At 39.6% G+C, this 12044-nt stretch overlaps 1 protein-coding gene across 2 annotated transcripts in view; it reads left to right on the top strand.

Moving 5' to 3' along the window:
* Window positions 1-12044, top strand: part of ZFYVE1 (zinc finger FYVE-type containing 1) — a 28629-nt gene that overhangs the window by 2120 nt on the left and 14465 nt on the right. The window lies entirely within an intron of this gene.

Raw genomic sequence — 12044 nt, 5'->3', positions numbered from 1 at the left:
ACAGACGGCAACAGTAAGAAATTGAGGATAGCCTATTTCTGGCACTAAATGAATATCTTGGGCCCAAAAGACTCAAGTGTCTGGGAATGGACTTGCTCGTGGGATCATCAAAAGGTCAAAACCTTACCTGTAGCAAGAGCCTCCTCTGTGAGGCTTGGTAAGTGGAGCTGGTGAAAGAATTGACTGTACTGAGACACATCCAACTAAGATAAGTGCTCTCTGTGCAGGATGCTGATCATTCCTGAACAAAATTGAACAGACAGGATTGCAGTAGATATCCTGCAAATAGGAATGCTGGCAGCCAGTCTCATCCCATATGACTAGGAGAGGGCACTGAACCAAGCAGTACTACAGCCCCCTGTTACTCTCTTTTAGCACTAATAAATTATCTGATTTTTGAGAATTTGGTAAAGTAAAAATAACTGTCCTATAGAGAGTCTTGATGTGTGCCATCCAAGTTCTACAGACACCATGGTTAAGCTATATTGCTTGTCGCAGATATCATTCCCAAGTTAGCCTTTTGCTGAAAGAAGGGGAGACTGGCCACCAAGTTGGGGTAGGCCTGCCAGTAATAATAATAAATTACTCATTGACTAGAAACAACTGCTTAGGAGAAATTATTTTACAGAGACTTGTGTGCAGTACTTGCAGTTACTTAACTCTTCTGGTGGCCTTTATGCTTGGTAAGCATATGCATGTTACAAAAGGCAAAATATCCTTGTTTTTATACATGAGAAAAACAGAAATATAAAAATACAATGTGTGGAAGTTACAGAGCAGGTTAGTTATACAACTCAAAATTCAACCTCATCTTCTGACTTGCAGTTTGCATACTACATACTAAACCTCTTGCAGCAGACACTGAAAGAAAATGTATGGTCACTTGGAGACTCAGTGTGTGTTTGCTGTAATTTAACTTGTTCATGCTACTAGTGGTAAAAGAATTGTGATGATACCCTCGTTGCTGGTGGGTTAGTCATTTGCATCCATTGTCCTAACAGTCAACATGATGTGTCCGTCTTCCCAATGCTATAGAAAAGATACTTGGGTCACATTTTGGTCCATTCAAGTATGCCAACTGATAAATTCTCATGGCTTTTGGAGAGGGAGGGGAGGAAAGAATGATAGTCCTTAGGATGCACTGACATAGGAAATGCACCATCTACCTATAGGACATCAGTGACTGTAAACTGAGTGAATGATTGAGTTTTGAGTTTAGTAGCAGTCTTAAACTTGTCTGCCTCTTTCAAGTGCACCCACTTCCTCATAATGTGTGTAAGGTGCAACTCTTTAAGTTGCAGGCATTTCAGTAATCTTTATCTCGCCACTAGAGCAAGTTCGGAAATGCCTTAGCACAGGGCTATCCTACAAAGCTGCTCATGAACTGTGGCGTTGTTGTAAGTTACCTTTATACTCATAAATTTGTAATCCATATTGAGGTAGAGTTCTGGCTGCTCTTGCAAGCAAGTGCTTTAGTATTTAGATGTCATTGACCATGAAGCCAACCTCCTTATGGGGACAGCAACTGCCCTTTATTGGATCGTAACAATTTGATCAGAACAGGTTTGAGAAATCTCTGAAATGATTTTGCCGCTTATTAAGATGCTGAATCAGAGTTTGTCCATCTGGAGCGATCTTCTCTTTCTCATAGCTGAATGCTTATGTGACATCTCACAGTGAGTCTCAGAGCAGTTTGAAAGTTTTTAATCAAAATATTTTCTGGCAGCTGGAACTTGAAGAGTGCTTGCTATTTTGGTGATGTTTCTGTCAGTGAGTATGAGGACCTTTATTTAGAAAGGCTTGATTTAGAAAGGAAAGTGATCTTAAGTCTTTTCTTTTGTACTTCTCGTTAGTAAGATGATTGCTGATTACTTAGGGAGTAATCTTTGGGATGTTCTTTATTTAAACAAACATTTTCTTCAAGATGCCAGAACTGTAATAACCTGAAATATGGTGATATTGTGTGTATGGAAATACGGAGTTTTATGTGTTTCTTTTTTTTTTTATTCTTTTTTAAATCTTATTTAGCCATCTGTTTTTTCATCTTTGAAACATGAATATTGTTGTATTAATTAGGAAATGAGAGGGAACTGCTGATCTGCTAACAGTTATAGATTCTGCCAAAGCAATGATCAATGCTATTACTACAAAATTAGGTTGAGCAAGTTAAACTGCTGAGCAAACATGAAAGCAGATGCTGGTATATATACTTGCTGATATGTACAGGTTTACTATCCTTTACTTGAAAGTAATTCAGTGAGGCAAGAATTCAAGGCAAAGTGATCTCAGTTTGTTTTTCCTTTGAAAGTTGGAGTTGTTAAGCATAAGTGGGTATCTCCCATCTTACTGTTCCTATTGGTTTCTAGAAACTAGTAGTTCTGAAACTCAAGGACATGTTTATAGTGCTGAAGCAATGACTGAGCTACCTCTAGATCCAGAGGCAGTGTAGCTTCATCTGTGAGGAGCTGTGTCTGAGCAAAGTAGCATAGCTGAGAGGCAGAGATTCTTAGCTGGGGCTCAGCATTGCACTGATACAGCTATGATAATTCTGAGATCTGCATAATTGTCTTTGTGCCATGTTGCACAGATGTGCTGGCCTGCTCAGAGCTAGCTTGGAGCTTTTTGCTCTTTGCAGATATGTCCTCAGCTTTCTGAATTTGATTTTTTTTGTGCTGATTTCAAATCCACTTAGAGTCAGGAAAGGTCCCACTTTAAGAACCACTGGTTGTTTGCAGAGGACTGCAGTAACTTAAGTTTGTCCCTGGAAATGTAGGTTTCTCTGTGATGTTCATCACAGTAGCACTGTATCTCCGAGCATTTCAAAAAAAAAAAAAAAAAAAAAAAAAAGGTTGATTATTTCATTTTAAGAAGATGTGTGACAAGTTAAATCCAAGGTGACACTGCATATCTCTGGAAGAACTGGAGACGAAGGTTGTTCCTCAAAGTCTGACCTCTACTGTCTCATATATCATATAGTCACATCCCCAGCCATATTGACTTACACCACAAGTTTTCCTTTCTACCTTCTAGGACTTGTATACCCCATGAGACCTTGCTGAATTCTTCTGCAAAGAAACAGATCTTCTCCCTGTTTTACAGATTGGCATCACCAGCAGTTTGGACCCCATTCTTCATACTTTTTCTCAGGCCGTATTCCATTTTTGCAGTGTCTCTTCACACAACATTAAACTCATGGCCTTATCTGTCAAGTATGTAAAGCTGAGACTTCAGTTAGGTAGCTCTTGATAACTGCAGCATCTCTTTGTTGGTTGCTTTTGAGACATTCCATCTTCCTTGCTCAGAATGATATTGTAACTATTATTTCCTGAGCCAATTGCTTTGATTTTGTCTCTGTTCACTTTACATCTTCTACATCTCATCTTTGCCATGTTAGGTTCAAGCTGGCTGTCGTCTTGTTTCCGTGTGTAAATCCCCCAGCTGCATCTTCTAATCTGCTCTGTCAAGTTGTCAGCTTTTCTTTCCTATCTTTAACATACTGAATTTTCAAAAAAGCGCCTTTGTAATATCTCTAGTGCTGCCTGTCCACATAGGAGGCACTTCGCATAGGAATTTACAGAATTAATTCATGGATCTCATTTAATGCCCCCCCCCCGTTAATCTGAGATCTAATTAAAAATACAGCAAAAATCCCAACAAAACTGGACTGAGGTTAGAGTTGTTTTGCATCCTAATACTGTCTCACTATCTTTTGAACTTTTCCACTGGTCTGTATCTGTATATATCTCTTCCTTGCATTTACTTTGATGCAGTCTCTGGAACAAGAACCATTGTTGTTTTGTCTTTATACAACACCTTCACAACAGAGATCTTTACTATAAAGCATAGAGTTATGTGTCAGTTGTACAATCAATTCTATTTACTATTACTTCTGTGATAGGAGAGAGGACATGCTTAATAAGGTATAATAAGTTTGATATTTTTATCTTAGGGAACAGACACTGAGAGTTCTTACTACAGGATCTGAACAGGCTTGTAGTCTCAGTAGTGGCTTCTATCATAACATTTTGTCTAAAGCATGAGAATTTTTTTTAACTTTTTAAAAATTTTATATGTGCTGAGGTTCCTTAAATATGACTCTTCTTAAATAATAATCTATAAAAGTAAAGAAAGTCTTTCCTTGAATGCAGCAAATAGGGGGCATGCTTGATCATTATTAGTTCACTGATCCTTGACCAGGAACTAACTCTGTCATAATAAATTATCCAATCTCTGTTTAGAGAGTTTCAAGGTGCTGATAAAAGGTACTGACTTAGTTGCTGGTCTTACTAAGGAGACAGGAAGAAAAGAAAGGGTTTTTTTTCCAGCCAGTCACCGCATAAAAATAATACCCCCAGCAGTATAATTGTAAATGGGAAAAAGGAGCATCCATTCATTTCTAGGTCTCTCCTAAGGTACCCACAATGAACAGTCTTTTTTTAATTGGCACTTTTTTCCCCCCAATAGATTGTACATCTCCATCTCCCAAATCCAGCCCTGTTCCTCGAGTTCTTTATGTTCCTTCTAGCAGAGTTAGACACCTAAAGGATTAATCACTTTGCCTCAGAGAATACTGAGCAGAATCTCTATAAAGCTCTGCAGTCAAATTAGATGACAGGTATGCCACCCTTATTTAAATGCTGGTCATTTTATACAGTCATTAAATAACCAGCCTCTAACAGCGTAACAGTCCACCTGCCCTCTTCTGTCCCTTCTTGTTAAAAAAATTATACATACAGAGTGACAGCCCTTTGGGAGTGTTAGCTGCTTTGCTTGTATACACTCCTACTATAAACCCGCTGAAAGTACTGTGGTTTTTCCTTATTACATACTGACTTGAGCCTGGGCAAGTCTAATGATGAGAGAATGGAGAGTCACCCGGAGTATCTTGTCAACGTGTATAAGTACCTGAAGATAGGGTGTCAAAGGGACAGGGACAAACTCTTTTCAGTTGTCCCATGTGACAGGACAAGAGGCAATGGGCACAAACTGAACCACAGGAAGTTCCACCTGAACGTGAGGGGGAATTTCTTCCCTGTGAGAGTGATGGAGCACTGGACCAGGTTGCCCCGAGAGGTTGTGGAGTCTCCTTCTCTGGAGCTATTCAAGGCCCACCTGGATGCAACCCTGTCTACCATGCTGTAGGTGACCCTGCTGAGCAGGGAGGTTGGACTAGATGATCTCCAGAGGTCCCTTCCAACCTTACTGATTCTGTGATTCTATGATTTCCTTCTAATGAAGGATTCCATGTCAGTCAAAACAAGCTTACAAATGTCTTCTCTCCTAAGAGAAGTGTGCAATCTCTTAAGGTTTGTTTCCTACCTCTGTAGTGGAAAAGCATTTCTCTAGCACATATTAATGCCTACTAGTTTCTATAAAACTCTTGCTTAATTTGATTTTGGGGAATGTTTTTATACTTTCAGGGTAACACTCTCAGCTGTACGTTTCTTGTGATTTTTATCCACATCCTACGGTCTGAAGAATCACAGCCAGTATTTTTACCATGGACCTAAAGGAGGAGGAAGAAATGTAGAAGTGTATTTTTTTTTTTTTTTTTTAGGTCACTGTAATCTGGCAGATCAGAATTTGTAACTTCTATCCCTCATATCTGTTGCTGTACTACTGACTACTGATGAGTTTTCCTCCCTTATGCTTCAGGGAGATTTTCTTGCCAAAATATTTTTGGGAGTTTGTTGTCCTGCACTCCAGGAATTTTTCTCCTCTCACTTTATTTTTGATATTCCTTCCCTTCTTAGGCTATGACCAGTTTGCAGTTTCCTCACCTACCCTTCAGTGCATTGGTTTTCTGTCCTTAAAATATAGTAGTAAGAAAACTACTTTGCAATTGCTGCTCTTTATTTTACTGAACAGATACCAGTATTTTTAGAAGACAGAAGAGGCACCATCCATTCAACAAATGCACAAGTCTTTTGATGGTCCCAGGCTGACTGCTAGCTAATTTGAACATAGATAGTAACAAATATTGCTTCATTTTTACTACTGTCAAAGGATAAGACCCCCCTTTAATATATTGTTGGTTAGGGGAAAGAAAAGAAGAAAGGAGGAAAAGCGATGCCCAAACTACTTGGAAAGACAAGAAACAGCTGACACGAGGAGAATGTGCTTTTGAGAGGTGTTCTCCCTAGCTGCTGCAGTATAGTACCTCACCTTCACATGGACACCAAGCATCAGGTACACCAGTGGCCAAGTTGATGAGCTGGATTTTGTACACAGGGTGTCAATGGCAGTACTGATGCTGCAATGCTACATGGGCAATGCTTGCTCATTTCAGGAGCACAAGGTGGCAGAGCAAGACTCAAAACAGCTACCCCCTCTCCCCTTTCTTTTTCCTGGTATTGCTCTTCCACCTTCTTTATCAGGTAGCTTTCCTGTGCTGTAATTGAAATCCGTTGTCTGCTTTCTGTCTCATTTGTCCACATGCTGAAATGGGTACGGCTGTGGAAGAAGAGAGCGAGTCACAGGTGAGAGAAGCCAATAGCAAGCCATTCTGGAACTATCTGCTGCTTTTGTTTTGGGAATTTAACTAAACAGGGCTGGGAGGACTTCTAGTGCTTCCTCTGCTGTGCCCCTCTCTGCACTTATCTGCTGAGCCCTCTTGGGCTCCTGGGTACTGCCATCAGGAGGAGAACGTTTCGGGTATGTCCAAGAAAGAAAAGGGATTTAGTAGTCTGCTCTTCTTCAGCCTCTCTGGCGTTTTCAGCTCCTGTACTTCTCACTTCTGCAGGGGTAACTGAGAGGCAGGTATTGCTGCAGGTACTCCATTTAGTTTCTTACCTGGTTCATTAAGGCCTAACTTTAGGATCACATAAAGGTAAAACTTTCAGATTCCCTTGGCCTGTCCCTCAGAACATTCTACAGCTGGAAAATACTGGCTTAATTGTTCTCTAGGAAGAGCGCAATCATAGTACAGGTAAGTTTGTAAATGCAAGCCTCTTAATAGGGGCAGTGGCAAAATGTAGTGTATACACAGATAATGTAATTACCCTTAATACTAAAGGAAAGCTAATAGTTACAGCATTGACTCTCCCACTGAGTTGCTGTCTTTTGGGCAAGTCTCTTCACCTGGCTATGTCTCTGCTGTTCTGGCTATTACCTGGGGATGGTAATTGATACAGCAGCAGTATAGTCAAGTTAACAACCCTGGAGAATTCAAAACAAAAGGTACTTGGGGTGCTGAATGATATCTACTTAATTCTTTACTTTTTTTTGGAGGGGGGGACTCAAATGACACTTTAAAAGTAGTAGTATTTCTGTAGCAGTTGCATTTTACCTTGAAATCTTTGTTTTGAGTTGATGCAAAATGAAGAAGACAGTTAACTTTTCAGCTATTAAACAGGTTAGCAGGCTGTCTAATCTTTCTTCTGCTTGCAGCAGTTTTATTCAACCCAGCTGACACCTACAAAGGTAGCTTATTTTGTAATAGCAATATTTCAATCAATGTTGCCTCTTTAGGTTAGAGAGCCAACCAAATTAGTACCTCCTTATGTTCTTTATTACCCCTGTGTTCCTTTTGGCCTACAGTGGCCTGTCTTAAAAATCTGTGAAATACATTCTCTCTCCTTGGGTAGGGTTGTTGAACTGGATTCAACTCTTGTCTCTGTTTCTTTCAGGAACAAGTTCCATAATAGTATCTTTGGACATGGGCAGCCTCTGCTCTTCATTGCAGGATTGTCCATAGGTCCTGTTGAGATTGGTTTTATTAGGCTTTATACAAATCTGTGAAAATACTATCCCTAAATTCTTTTGCCAGAGCTGTGGGAAGAAACAGAATAACTTTGGTTTAAAGATTGTCGGTTCAGGGATAGTATTTTCATGGGTTTGTGCAGAGTCTAATAGGACAAGTCTCCGCAGTACCTATTGGCAGTACTGCAATGAAGGCATACCAATAGGTACAAAACGCAAAAAACTGCTCAGAAAATGTCATACAAGTGCATTCTTTTGGTTGAGTCAGAGATGTACCTAGTGTGCTTTGGAATCTGCTCACATCACAGTGTATCTATGCCTCCTTTTAATTTTTGTTCCCTGCAACCAGTGTCGAGGCACTCAGAATCTGGGCTTGAGGGTCTTCTATAGGACTCTGATTTTGAAAATGGATACCCACTGTTAACTCGACTGAAGTCAAGGTGACTAGTCAGGATAGTATGATGTTAAATGTATGCAAGTGTTTAATGGGTAAAGGCTTAATTCACTACTGAACGTGAGATTTTAACTATTGTTATGGCATGCTTAATTTTGTAAACTAATCCACTGAAAAGGCCCTTTTGGGAAAAAATCACCCAAACTATCATAAAGTGTCTTTGTAGTAACAAGCAACTCTGTGAGTAGTAGAATTAATGAAGCATCTTTTTCTGCATGTCTGCCTGCTGTTATCCATAGCTCACCCAGACCTGCTGCCTTTTTGGTAAGAAGCAGTATGTATACTGAGATGCGCTAACCATCATGGCAGTATGGTTACTGGCTAGCATATGCAGGCATGACTGCCCAGCTCACCCGTGCATCTGAATGGAGTACGCAAGAGCTGAGCTTTTCCCACAGAAAGGTTATTAGAGTCTTTCAGCTGCTTATTTTAATGGAATTTTTAGGAAATTTATGTTTTAGAGTGTATATTTCCCTATCAAATATGTCTGTGTCTTTGGCTTATGAATTTTAAGTTATATGTGGGAGACTCAGTACTTGCATAAATGCTGTTTCCATAGGAAATCATGTACAAGACAAAATATGGGAGATAAACTAGGGCAGGAAACTAGAGCTACTTAGACTTAAAAGTTGGCCTTGATTCTTCTTGAACACCTGCTTATGATTAAATCCTTGTCTCTTGTTCAGAAGCCTCTGAAAGGTGGGAGGAAGTAATGACCTGTTGAGATTTTTTCCAGCCTAAATTATCCAATGATCATAGTGGGAAAAGGGTTTGAGTTAGGACAGTTTAAGGCCCCACTCCTATCTCTACTGATGTCATGGGTTTCATAGCAGAGAGTTTCCCTTCCTCACAGGGAGCCTCCCAATCATTTTTCTCACTTCCAGTGGTAGTAAGAAACATCTGGGAATAGCAACATCTGGGAATAGCAACAAAGGTTTCTTTTGGGGCAAAAGCAGGGAGTTTCCAGCAGCTTATTTAACAACTAGTTGCACTTCAGTCACTACGATAAGCCAGATACAGTCCTTTATGTTTACACGCTGCTTGTCTGTGAGTGATGCTTGTAAAGAGCTCTGCAGAAATGTGAGTTTTGGAGGCAGCATGGTGCTGTGTTGCAGGGCATCCTTCTCAGATTCATCTTACAGGCTGTAGTTAAAGGAAGGTATCTGCTTTCTAGGTTTCTCTTTTGTTTATTTTTCAGTGTATACTGCAACTTTGACGTAATGACCTAATATTAGGACCTGGAGCTTTAGGCGTGCATCTTTAAGACTTCTGCGTTAAACTACTCTGGATAGAAATTCTGCCAAAATTTGCAGACTTTGTCATACAGAACTAGTCTGTGTTGAAGTGGATCGATCTGATAGTTCTGTTTGGTTTCCAGCTTTAATGATTGATATGTTGTTCTTAAGATTCATTACCTAAAATTGTCTCAATCTTGTGTTTAAAAGTTCAGGGCTGCCTAAAATACCAAAAGTTGCAAATCTTTCTTTAGCTTTCTTTGCCATCTTTTCTTCTGTTTTCAGCTATGTTTTGACTTCTTGCAAGCATTGTCTTTACAGTTTTCTGAACTGTAGGGCAGAATTGCTTGTATTGCAAGCCTTAAGTAATGTTTTGAGGAAAATAGTATTTTCTTCACTTGATTGCTTTGCCCACTTGAACTTGAAGACTAATTTGTTTCAGATGTTTGTGATTTTATACTGTTACATATTTATATTTATGTTTTTATGAATTTTGTAGCTTATTTTTCCATGTTTTAAATTTATATAATTTTTTAGTGATTTAGTGGTTGTGTATCAGAAGCTATTGTGGTATGTTCGTCAAACAAATCTAAAGATTCATAAATTCCATGATGTATATCATGAGATTTTTCTTTCTTGATTGTAGAAAATGTATTTTAGCTTTTAAAAGTACTCTGCTAAAATAAACTCAAGCACAGTGTAAGATTTCAAAATGCGACAACAAAAACACCAATGTAACTCAAAATGACAGTGTAAGACTAACAAATGAAGACTGTCTGATGATTACTATGCAAAGCACTCTTGATTTTGTTTTCAGCTATTGTGTGGTTGTGGTACAACCCTAGCTTTGTGCACCACTTCCGTGAATATTAGCAAGTCTTAAAGATTTCTTGAATAGCTTTCGAAAGAGAAAAGTGTGGTAAAAATGTCTGGTTCACTTAATGTGTTTGTTTTGCCTGGAGGCAGAGTTAAAGTTGCGTAAGTACAGGTCATTGGAAACTGTTCTATTTTATGGGCTTTGTTCCTCAGCCTTAAAGTTTTATTGTTTGAATAACATTCTTTCCAAGAAGTTCATGGGCCGGAATGTCACTTCAGCAGTTCTTATTTTTCTTGTCTCTTCTTAAACAATTCTACTTTATTATTGTTTAGATCTAGGAAACCTGTTGTGTTAGGTATAATACATTTCCAAGTACAGGTGACAAGCAGGTTTCAGATTGAAACATGGTCCGCAGCAGCATGATGTAAGGTTTTGTGTTTTCTTTAGCTATAAAGTTAGCACTGGCTGTAAAGTTCCTTGTCCCTCCTGCTGAAGGCCTTCACCTTCAGTTCAGTACGACTCCAAGGGAGTAACTGCATGGATGGGTACATGACAACTGTTAGCAGAAACCCAATGCTAAATGGAAAGAAGACATGATTATAACCTATGATTGGAGAAAAGCTTTTCTTTCTACAAGACATGACTTACTCTCATCAGCTAAGATTTATAATAGTGTAAATGAATCTCTGATACTAGAAATGGCAAAATGCTTTAGGGAAATAGAGGAGAGGCTAGAGGGAGATATCCTTGTTTTAAGCAGACTTACCAAGTTTTTATTCCTAACTGGCATTGCTGTGCAATTTAAGGATGTTTTCATATTTACCCCCTGCTGTCATGTCAAAGATGTGCCGCTCCTGGGCAGTGTGGTAGTGTGCACAGCTATGGAAATGAGGCTCCTTCCCATGTGCAGCTGAAAGTGGTACTGTGCAAACTTCTTTCTGCTTCCTCTGATATGAGAAACAAAAGCAAGAAGCAGGATTCAAGTCCCACAGGGTTTAGTACTTAAAGACACTTAGTACCCCCACCCTGACTTCAAATAGCTTAAGGAAACTTGCTCAAGGGAAGTAAATTTGATGACTGATAATGGAGGTTGTTGTGGATGGTTCTTTGGAAGTAACATCCCAGCACTCAGCCGTAGTTAAAGGGGCATGTGCAAGAGCAAGGGTCACCTGATGACATATAAGCAAAGCGTCCTCAACCTGCAAAAGGAAAGTTTTTCATTTTTTCCCCATACTGTATGGAATTTGTTGCAACAGAATGTTTTTGGCTCCCAAAAACATGAATGGGTTCACCAAGGGGTTAGACAACTCCCTAGAGGATAGGTCTGCTGGTTCTCTATCAAACATGATTATTCAGATGCAGCTTCTGCTTGGGAAGTCCTTTGGCATCTGACTACTGAGAGGTAGTAAAACATACTGGGAAATATTTACTTTTTTTCTTAAGTTCTTTCTCGCCCATTACTGTCAGACTATTGGACTAGCTGGACTTTAGGCCTAGTTCAGTACATTCTTGGGCTTCCAGGTGATTTACTTGTCTCAATGACTCCCATATTCCTTCCTGCAGGGGAAATCTGAGCGAGCCTACAGCATTAGAAAGGGGTAAACAGCTCAGTGCTTAGGATATCTGATGTGATGTTCAGGGTAACTTCTCTGCTGGAGCCACCTGGATTAATGATCTGAAACCAGCTTTTGTTCTGTCTGGCTCAGAAATCCAGCTCCTCTTTCCACAGTAAGTTGTCTTGACATTGGTGGTAGTTAAAGTACGCTGAATGCAAAAGAAAACTGGTGCTGCAGGCATTTATGTTAGCTTAGCTTGGGACAGTTTCAGCTACAGTGGG

This window comes from Rhea pennata, chromosome 5 (assembly GCF_028389875.1).
Source record: "Rhea pennata isolate bPtePen1 chromosome 5, bPtePen1.pri, whole genome shotgun sequence".
NCBI lineage: Eukaryota > Metazoa > Chordata > Aves > Rheiformes > Rheidae > Rhea > Rhea pennata.
The sequence above is the reverse complement of the archived record's forward strand: the minus strand, read 5'-3'. Positions and strand labels throughout refer to the sequence as shown.